Below are 9,731 nucleotides of genomic sequence, written 5' to 3'. Positions count from 1 at the left end.
TGTAGCATCTCTGTCTGGAACAGCCACAGCATGGTCTGTTTTATTTTGTTGCAAAGTGAAACCTCATGGGTTCACGTCTGACAGAAAAAACAATCATTCTTTTAGAGCTACCTACTGCTTTTGCCTCTCTGGAGGCTTCTGGCTTCCTCGACTCCCATTCTCAGCTGCTCCTATCTGACATGCCATGCACTGGCAGGCATCTCATTTGGCAATGTGCTCTGACTGGAGGTTCATTTAATCCATATCTCTATTTTTAAATTGTATTTAAGTTGGTGGTGGAATGATATCATTCAATGGCAAAAATGGATGTAATTCTGAAGTAACCTAGACATCCTTGCAAAGGCAGAGTGCTCTATTAGGATAACAGAACTATAAATACAGAAGATAATTAGATATTTTGACTTCACAATGTATCAGATTAATTGTGTGATCTTCACTTAAGGAACACAAGCCAAAATAAAAGGAGTCCAAAAGAAACGCAATATATATCAAACTATGGCTGAAACGGTCTTAAAGTCTACTTTGGCAAAAGAAGTGAGGGTATTTTCCAAGCTGAACTGAGAGGAATGTTAAAGTGAGTGAGTGATCTGAGAATGAATGAAGGAATGCAGATGAACAATGCAAGACTAATCCATTAATTCTCATCCTGTTTCTCTGGTTAGTTTCATCTTTTGCCATAAAGCCATAAATTCATGACTGTAATGGACTAAAAAGGGCATTGCTTTTAAATCTAAGGTGCTTATCAAGAGTATTGAATACATAAAGTTTTTTCACATGTAAAGACCAAGTTGCCAGGTGCTGAGTTATAGCAAAAATGTCGTCTTCCTTCCTTAAGCAATTTAAGGATTGATGCATAAGGCCTTTCATTATATGGATCACTGAAAGGAACAATCATTAAAAATGTGAATCCTATGCTCTTGAAATATGACCTCTGCTTTCTTTGATTATCCCATACTGTGTCTTGAAGCACTAACAGAGCCTGTCTTTCACTGTCAGTTGTAGTAGTGGTGAGCTATATCCAAAACTTGGTGTATCTCAGTGTTTCTAGGAGAAACATAATACAAGTAGAGTCTACGTTTCCCCTGAGAGTCCAGCTGAAGAAGTTTCAGCTCCTCCCTGTCTCAGGTGGTGTGCATAGAAGACACGCACATGTTCCAGCTACCCACAGTTCCTCACAAGTGTAACTATAGAGAGTAAATTTAAGAGTTTTTTTTAATGATACCAACCAACCTTTTCTACTTAAAAAGATCTCTCCTCTGTAGAAGTGCCATGTCTTTCAGTGGGACAGTTTGCAGTTTGATTTATTTCTGAGGCTAAATAAGAACATCAAAATCTGATGTTAAACATGAGTAACTTGTTTAGCCATCTGTAGTCCTCTCAAATAATTAAGATCTTCAGTGTCTCTGGGGAACTGTTTTCTCCACACATTTCTTCCATCAAGCCTCTTACAGCAAAAGTGCCTTCCTATTACAAGCTTTCTATGTGTCTACAATCAAATCAAGACATGATGGTGAGGTTTGCCTCACAACTGCTGATGTTTGCTATGTGGATACCTACAGCTGATGTGGTCACAACCTGTCCTGGTTTGGCCTAAACCAGGCCAATTTTCCTTTCAGTGATTTTTACTTTCAGCTAAGTCTTCTCTAAGTAACTGCACTTTCTGAAACTAACTGCATGTTTTGCAGACAGCGTTTGCTGCCAGGACTGATAACGTTCGAAGTTTATAGTTATCGCTGAGGCACCGGTAGGGATGTTATGCAGAAAGGCTCTTGCTGTACTTGTTCTTGAGAGAAACCAAGGTCACTGCTAAATTCCTCACTGCTTACGAGTGAAGAGCCAAAGGGGGGTCGCAGCTGCAGGGGGGAGCGGACAGGGCAGGTGACCCAAAATTGACCAACGAAGGTATTCCGTCCCATACACGTCATTCTCAGTATAAAGCGGGGGGATCATGAGGGTCTCGCTCTCTTTCTGCTATGGCCAGTGTCCGAAGAGGACTCTGTCCGTTTTCCTGCTGCCCCTGATCCCGATCCGTGCATCCCTGAATCCAGCTCTCAACCGTCGCTGGGCCCAGCCTGGGCCTCCCCGGAGCCTGCCCTGCAGTGCCGGTGGTGACGTGGCTGACTTCAGGGGAGCTCGATCTTGGTTTTGTATATATATTTGTATATATTTGTATATATTTGATTATTTCTATTATTATTATTATACTCTTTTTCATTATTATAGTTTATTAAAACTGTTTTAACTTTCCAACCCGTAAGTCTCTCTCCCTTTTCCCTTTCCCTTTCCCTTTGGGGTGGGGGGGGGATAACAGAAAGCATCTGCCGCAGGTTTAATAGCCGGCCCAGCTTTAAACCGTGACACAACCTCAAGACCCTGGTTCCTCATATCCTGAAGCAGATGTCATATCTGTCAGATGGATCACCCCTAAAAGTGTCTGTTCCTCTCTGCTCGCCATAGAGGAGCTTGACAATTACTAGCCCAGATGTAAATGACTTGTCTGTAGCTGCTAGAAGTTTTTTGAGATTACTTGCAGCATCTTTTTCACACAAAGAGCATTGATAAACAAGGAAGATGATAGTGAACCTACACCTTTATAGGAATAAGACAGAATGGTGTTAAACTCATTTTACCTTTAAAGTGTGGCCTAGCATGAGAGTATGAATTTCTATTCACATGACAGAAATAAGTCAGCTTTACAGATACGCTGTGTGGATAGAGAGTTTGACGATTAGTGATGTTTGCATCAGGAGACACTGAGATCCTGGCTGGCTATGCCCTTGTTAGCACCAGAGCTAGAAGCATGAGGGGTCACAGTAATAAGATGCCTACCAGTGAAGAATCATGGATGTGAATTTAAGTTAATACTGTCTGCAGAAATCGCCTGAATGTCTGTGTCTGAAAAACGAAAGAAAGCAGAAGGAGGTATATCAGAGAAGAATAGTTATATGTGCTGTCAATTATCTCCTTTAAATAAATCCAAAGAAAAATACCAATCCTTGCTCTTTGGCATCTTTCACATATCTGTTTGATCTGTGAACACTGAATGACGTTATTCCTAATTACCATAGGAGAGGAAAAGAATTGGAAAAAGTTGTCTTTTATCTCAGATAAAGGTGTCATATGTGCCAATCTAACAGGTGATCAATGCTAATGCACATTTAGGGGATACTGCTATCATCAAGCCTATAGCAGCCTGTAAAAGAGCATGCACATGACTGGAATTCATATTATGCTGTTCTTCAAAGCTTTTTTGATACTGGGGAACTCTTTTTCACCAGCTCTAACCAATACTTCAAATTCTGACAATAAAATTGGTCCCTGGACTGAATAGCATACTGAATGAGAGAATCTGCAGTATGCTAGCACAGAGAAAAACAGCAACAACAGAAATCTGCCCTCTTAATACTAAGTCTTCGTTTTTCTTATATTATTGCTATAGATTACCTCAAAAAAAGACTTCTGCTATTATCAAATCCAATGCCTCCTTTCAGGATATATTCCGTCTACTCTCATAAAAGCACCTACGTAATTCTTCATCCTGGAGCTCTAAGGACTTCATCTGATATAAAAGCAATCAGGGACTTTTTACAAGGGCAAGTAGTGACAGGACGAGAGGGAATGGTTTTAAAGTGAAAGAGGGTAGATTTAGATTAGATATTAGGAAGAAATTCTTTACTGTGAGGGTGGTGAGACACTGGAACATGTTGCTCAGAGAAGCTGTGGATGTCCCCTCCCTGGCAGTGTTTAAGCCCAGATTGGATGAGGCTTTGAGCAACCTGATCTAGTGGAAAAGCATCTCTGCCCATTGCAGGGGGGTTGGAACTAGATGATCTTTAAGGTCCCTTCCAACCCAAACCATTCTATGATTCTATGAGGGGAATAGAGTCAATGTGGCCAAATATAAATACTACGCATAGCAGCAGAGTCTGCTACACTGTTATCTTGGGTGCCAAGAGGAATGTGTTGCCATGAAAAAAATATGCATGTAAGCTGTCCTTGCTGTGCCACACTACTGTTCAGAAACCTACCCAACAGTTAGATGCTCCCACTATTGTGTTTCTCCTCCTACCTTCTTTGTGGTGCAGTGGTGTCTGCGCCCCTCTCTGCTCCTGATGAAAGGTCTGGGCGTTTATATACATTCTGAATACAAGCCCAGCTGATTGTGGCAGTGTGCTTTTTTTTTTTTCAGCAGAAATGCACATACTTATTAACCCTGCTGGTGGCTTTCCTCAGGAGTAATAGCACTTATTGATTCATGAGAGTTGAGGCCCTTGGATGCTCTTGGCTGGCTCTGTGGGGCACCCTCCCCATATGTTTCCCACAGAAAGTCATCCTCCTGGCAGGGCCTCATGGGGTGATAAGCTTGGGAGGAATGTGTGGAAACCACCACCTTCGAATGAGGAGGAGAGGCTTAAACACCATGGACCCTCGCAAAGGTGGCAGCTGTATTGCAAAGCAAAGGGAAGGACACAGTGCTGAGAAGCAGCTACATAGGAGAGTTGAGGAGAAAAAAATGGATCACCCCTAGTTCTCTGTCTCTTATCAGCAGGACCAAAGATGTGATTTCTTCCAAAGAACAGAAGTGGCTGCGCTCAGGCACTTCGTTGTTAACAGCATGTGAACAGCAATCATGTCTCATTCAGTCTCTCCCAGACTTACGGCAAGACCCTGGGGGAGGACAGGGTGTAGGTGGGAGGCATATAGAGAAGGGTTAGCAGTGAGATAGGAGAACACCAAACAACAATTTGTCCTGTGAAAAGGATGGGTGTTTTTCATTTCTAATTTCTGATACGTTTTGGATATCTGGGGTTTTGTAGTTGCTGGTTTTCATATTTTGACTCCCTTGGGGTGGTAGGACCTGCTGGGCAGGTTTAAATTGCTTTCTCCCAGTGAGGTCCCACCACCCCAGGGAGGGTCACATGAGACAGAATTATCAAACTTTCCCAAGAGCTAAATAGGAGCCTGGAATAATGCAAAGAGCTCTTGAGGACACAACCAGGGAATGTCTGCATTTAGCTTTCTTTCCCCTTCCCACTGGGCTGCAATACTATCTGGCATGCCTACACTCACCACCTGCACTCTGCTCTGTGGAAAGTCATGCTACAACCTCAGGGATTTTTTTCTGAGACTCCCAAATACCCTTCTGTTCCCCATCCTCCCCTTGACATCAAGGTTTGCTGAGTAGCCCTGGAGAGTAAGCCTTACAGTATTCTCTAGGTGCCAGAGCTGAAGACACCTCTATGTGTGTGCTAGTGCTTTGAGACCTGCAGTTTTTGTCTTACTTAAAGTCAACAAAGCAAAACTGAAGACTTACCTTTATGTTTATACCATTCCTAGTGCTAGAAGACTTCCTTCTTGAGTTACATCCTTGTGTGCTTCTATTGTACAAATACTGTACATCAGTAAGCGATCATTGTCATCCAGCGTACCTAAGTATACTCAAACCACCTTTCATCTTACTGAAAAGTAGATTTGCCACACTGCTGTTAACAACTGTATGCCCCTGTGCTGTCCTTTTTGCTGCTTCTCTTCAAGAGGTGATGCCAATGTTAAAATTAAAAATGAACAAATATCATACAGACTCTGCAATCTTTCTGGCAAAGTGTCAGTCTTGGGGATCCAAATGAGAAATTGGCCTGGAAGGCATTTCAGTATGGATCTTACAAGATGTCTGCAGCTGTTTTAATGAGGCTGATATTTTAAATAACCATTTGGAAAAAAAGAAACAGTCAATGCTATCATCATCTTTATATAACTCTCTCTCATCATAAAATTTCTGAAATTAAAACAGTCTTGTCAGAAAGCTGTTATAAGGTCTTTAATGCTCTTGACTCTTTAACAGTGCTTCTTCCATTAAAGGGAGGGGTAAGGATGAACTTGTCATGGATTCTTCTTAGACTATATAATGAGAGCTACTGAAATGTTCTGGTTCTTTGGAGGTTCCCAGGCTCCAAATTACTGTGTGTGGTTAATTTTTATTTTTTTTTTTTTAGTCCTAATATAATCCTTATATTTTATTTGTTTAAAAGATGGGAGAGTATATCACAGTACTAAGACGGTATGCGCTACATTTCCTTCCTGCTTTGCCTGTGTTTATGTTTTAAAGACACATGTACCAAAGTGGAGTCCCTGCTTAGCATCAAGCGATTTATTTTCTCCTCTATCACTTTGAAATGACAAATTTAAGAGTTTAAAGCTGTTTAACAACCAGTCTACTGCTTTTATGTGAGCACACCCCAAGGGACTGCAGAGAGCCTCTAGACAGAGCTGAAGTCCACAGGATGATAAGAAGACACTGCCCTAAAATGCCACTTGACAGCTGAGCACGTACATAGTAGCTGCCCATACTCATGTTCCCAACTTTTCCAGCCTTGATTTAGGATACACAGTTAAAATGCCTCCCTGGCATGCAGATTTGGTTGCTCAGCTGATGGATGGGGTGCGATTCAGCTCCAAGTTTGGACACTGAAGTGGAGGTGCCTTGTCACAGCTTACAGGTGTCCCTGGTGCCTCTAGGGGGACGTAGGGGATGAGTTAGAAGCCCTCAGCTGCATCACTCAAGGGTCAGCAGGATCCCCCTCCCCTGCAGCTTCTGTTTCTGAAGGGCACACATCTTTGCCCCACCTGCCAGCCCACAGGGGTACAGCATGGCATTGCAAGTACCCCTGCACACCTGTGAGTGGGCACCAAACTGAATCCCTAAGTAATGCACCCAGGGGAGTCAGGAGGATTATTCAGCTGCCGAGGTGTAGGGGCGTGATTCAGTTGCCCCCATGTAGGTGTCTAGTGCTGGTTGAGGTGCCCTGGCGTGCTTGAAATGCCCTCAGTTGACTCTCAGGCACAGCACAGGGCCAAGAGGATGACCTCACATGTTTGGTCCAGAAACTAAGCTAGGCAGGATGATCAGGGGACCTTGCACAGTGCTAGGTGCCTACATCTGGACAGTTGAACCGAGGCTGGGTATGAGCTGAAGAGTTTGGCAGGCTCCAGCTCACTTCACTGCCTGTAAGAGGAGCTGAAACACCAGACTCGCATGTCAGGTGTCAGAATCTTACCTAAGCTAATCTGCTGTACCCCTCTGATGGTACCTCTGATCTCTTCCCTCCCAGTTATAGCTCTGCTGATCTCTTCTTGAGTTCAAGTCACAGCAGCTGCTACTGGGGTTAAATTCAAAGCTGGCCAGCAGAAGATGGTATGACATGATGCAATTGGGATGGCAGGTTGTTTGATGGGGCTTTGTATTTTGGCAAAACAGATTCCTTTTGGTCCAGCTCTGAATGTAACCCAAGTTGTACATTTTCTTCACCTATCCCTTCCCTTATATATCTGCAGATGAACCGTGATTATCCTTACTCTCTTACCAGTGTAAATCATGGGCAGCTCCAGGGAAAACAGTGAAGTTATGTTGGTATAAAATAGGATAAGTAAGAGGGAAAAAAAAAAAGGATCTGCAGTGTGTACTCTTTTATGTTCTTTAATCTGGACTTTTAGATATAGCTGGAAAAGCAAGAAGTAGTTGCTTTAAAGACCTGCAGTAATTTAAAGTTCTATACCTAAGAGATTTGATTCAGGCTTAAACTTAAAGTGTTCTGTAATTAGGGTGAATTACTGAGGTTTAAACTGAGGGACAATTGAATATAGAAAAAAAATTCTCCCTGCTAGCTTTTGAATTGAAACCAGAGGCAAAAGTGCTGCTTTTTAAAGTGTGCATAGCTTGATCTACAGCTTTCAGTTGGGCAAACTCCTGGGAAAATTAGTACCTTCCTCTCTGATATACAGTGGAATTCATCCAAAGGACAAGATCCCTAAACTGACACAAATCAGCATAAAGCCTCTGAATATCACCACCTCCAGATCTAACTCTCAATATCACATCTATAAATACTGCTGTGAAGTAGCTTTTAGATAATCTGACTCCTCTGATACATTAACAGTTTATGCTTATTAATTCAATAGGATGACACCAATTAATATAAGTGTTTATAGAAATCCTTTTTTTCTGGAATAAATTAATGTTATTTGGTATGAATAAGACACCCTTTACCCACTGCTGAAATGCAACTTATCTGTGGGACCCAGTGCAGCCACTGAACACCTCATCCGTGGATACTGAAGTGAGGAGTGATGCCTTCTTCGGTTGCATGTACATGAGCGTGGGAGGTCTAGGGAGGCAGATCATGAATTACCCAAACTACAATTAGACCATGACACAGTCCAATAACCCCCCAATGCCGTGAAACGTGATAAACGCCACAAATCTCAAGAAACTCGGTTATTTGAAAAATGAGTCCAACAACAAGGCTGACCTGTGGGTCTGGATTCTCCCAGGGCTCAAAATTTTTCTTACCAACATTACAGTGAGGTGAGTCAGACATGTTCTGTTATAGCTTGGGCTCTTAACATCGTCTGTAATAATTACAAGGTGTTTCATAAGGAATCTAGAACATATGAGCAACCAAATGGTCTGGTTTTCAATGAAGGTGTAACTGAACTTTTGAACTGAGAACATGTTTCTGCAATCAAGTCTTTCCTCCTAGGTTTTTACAAAAAAATTGTCAAAAGTACAGCCTATAAAAGCGCAATTCCTTTTCATTTAAATATCTGATTTGCAGAAGTTTCAATAAGACCAGAGATAACTAAGTACAAAAAAGGATTGTTTAAGGTACCAGTTCATCCTTTTTTAACTTCTTTTTTTCATTGCCACTTACAATTAAAAAATAATTCTAATTTTCTTTCTACTTTATTATGAAAAATGATTTCATATAATACAATAAGGTATATAAAAAAAGCTTGTCTCTACACTTTTGTGGGCATCTTTAGAGAGTACTGAATATTTAAAAGATCTTATAAATAGAAGCATGATCCATATGGCTGGATAACACATTGATCTGCTTGCCAGTTCAATCTAGGCACCTTGCATAAGAATATTTTTTCTCATTGCATCTCATAAGCAGCAATGTCTTTTAGCCTTTTACTTTTTGAATATTAAGCTGTGAAGTCTCAGATTCCTTGGTTGGATGTGACTGTATGTGTAACGTACAACTTGGAAGCAGTATTCTTTGCAGATTTCTTGAAAAGTGTACTGTATTAAAATGTATCAATTTTGCAGAACTGACGGAAAAAAAGAAACTCTGTGTTGAACATCAGGCGGGCCATGTGAAATTAATAATTTCTCACTCAGTTCATTTCCCAGTGGAAACATGTCTACTATACACAAACTCCAGCTTGGCATTAATTGCCACACTTGTTTAAAATCTCAGTTCCACAAATAAGTACTTCCTTTAAATATGCACTCAAGTTTCCATTAAGGCAGCTCCCGAACTGGGCCAGGGAGGCTCCTGTGGGGTGATAGGCTGCCCCTGTAAAAGGAGGCTTGCAGTCTAAACCTCACTATAAGAAAAGCAGTCTCCTTCAGATGGGACATCCATAGGTGGCCAGTGATCAGCAGAGTACAGAGTACGCTCCTCAAGCGGAGATCCCGGCTGCCCATTCTTGGGCTGCAGAAGGATGCTCTACCACCTGCATACACCCTGATGTCTCAGATTAGAGGAGTAATTAAGTACTTGCTATTTTTGCTAGATTTGCTTCTGAAAGTTCTATCCAAAATTAGTACTGGAACCCACAGGTTTAACTCAGCAAAAACTGAGTCATGGGGGAAAGTTCCCTACTCATCTCAAACAGTTTTTCCTTATAAAGGCTCAAATCACAGCAAAGGAGAAAGACAAGTCATA

Source organism: Nyctibius grandis, chromosome 2 (genome assembly GCF_013368605.1).
Source record: "Nyctibius grandis isolate bNycGra1 chromosome 2, bNycGra1.pri, whole genome shotgun sequence".
Taxonomy (NCBI): domain Eukaryota; kingdom Metazoa; phylum Chordata; class Aves; order Nyctibiiformes; family Nyctibiidae; genus Nyctibius; species Nyctibius grandis.
This window is presented reverse-complemented; position numbering follows the sequence as displayed.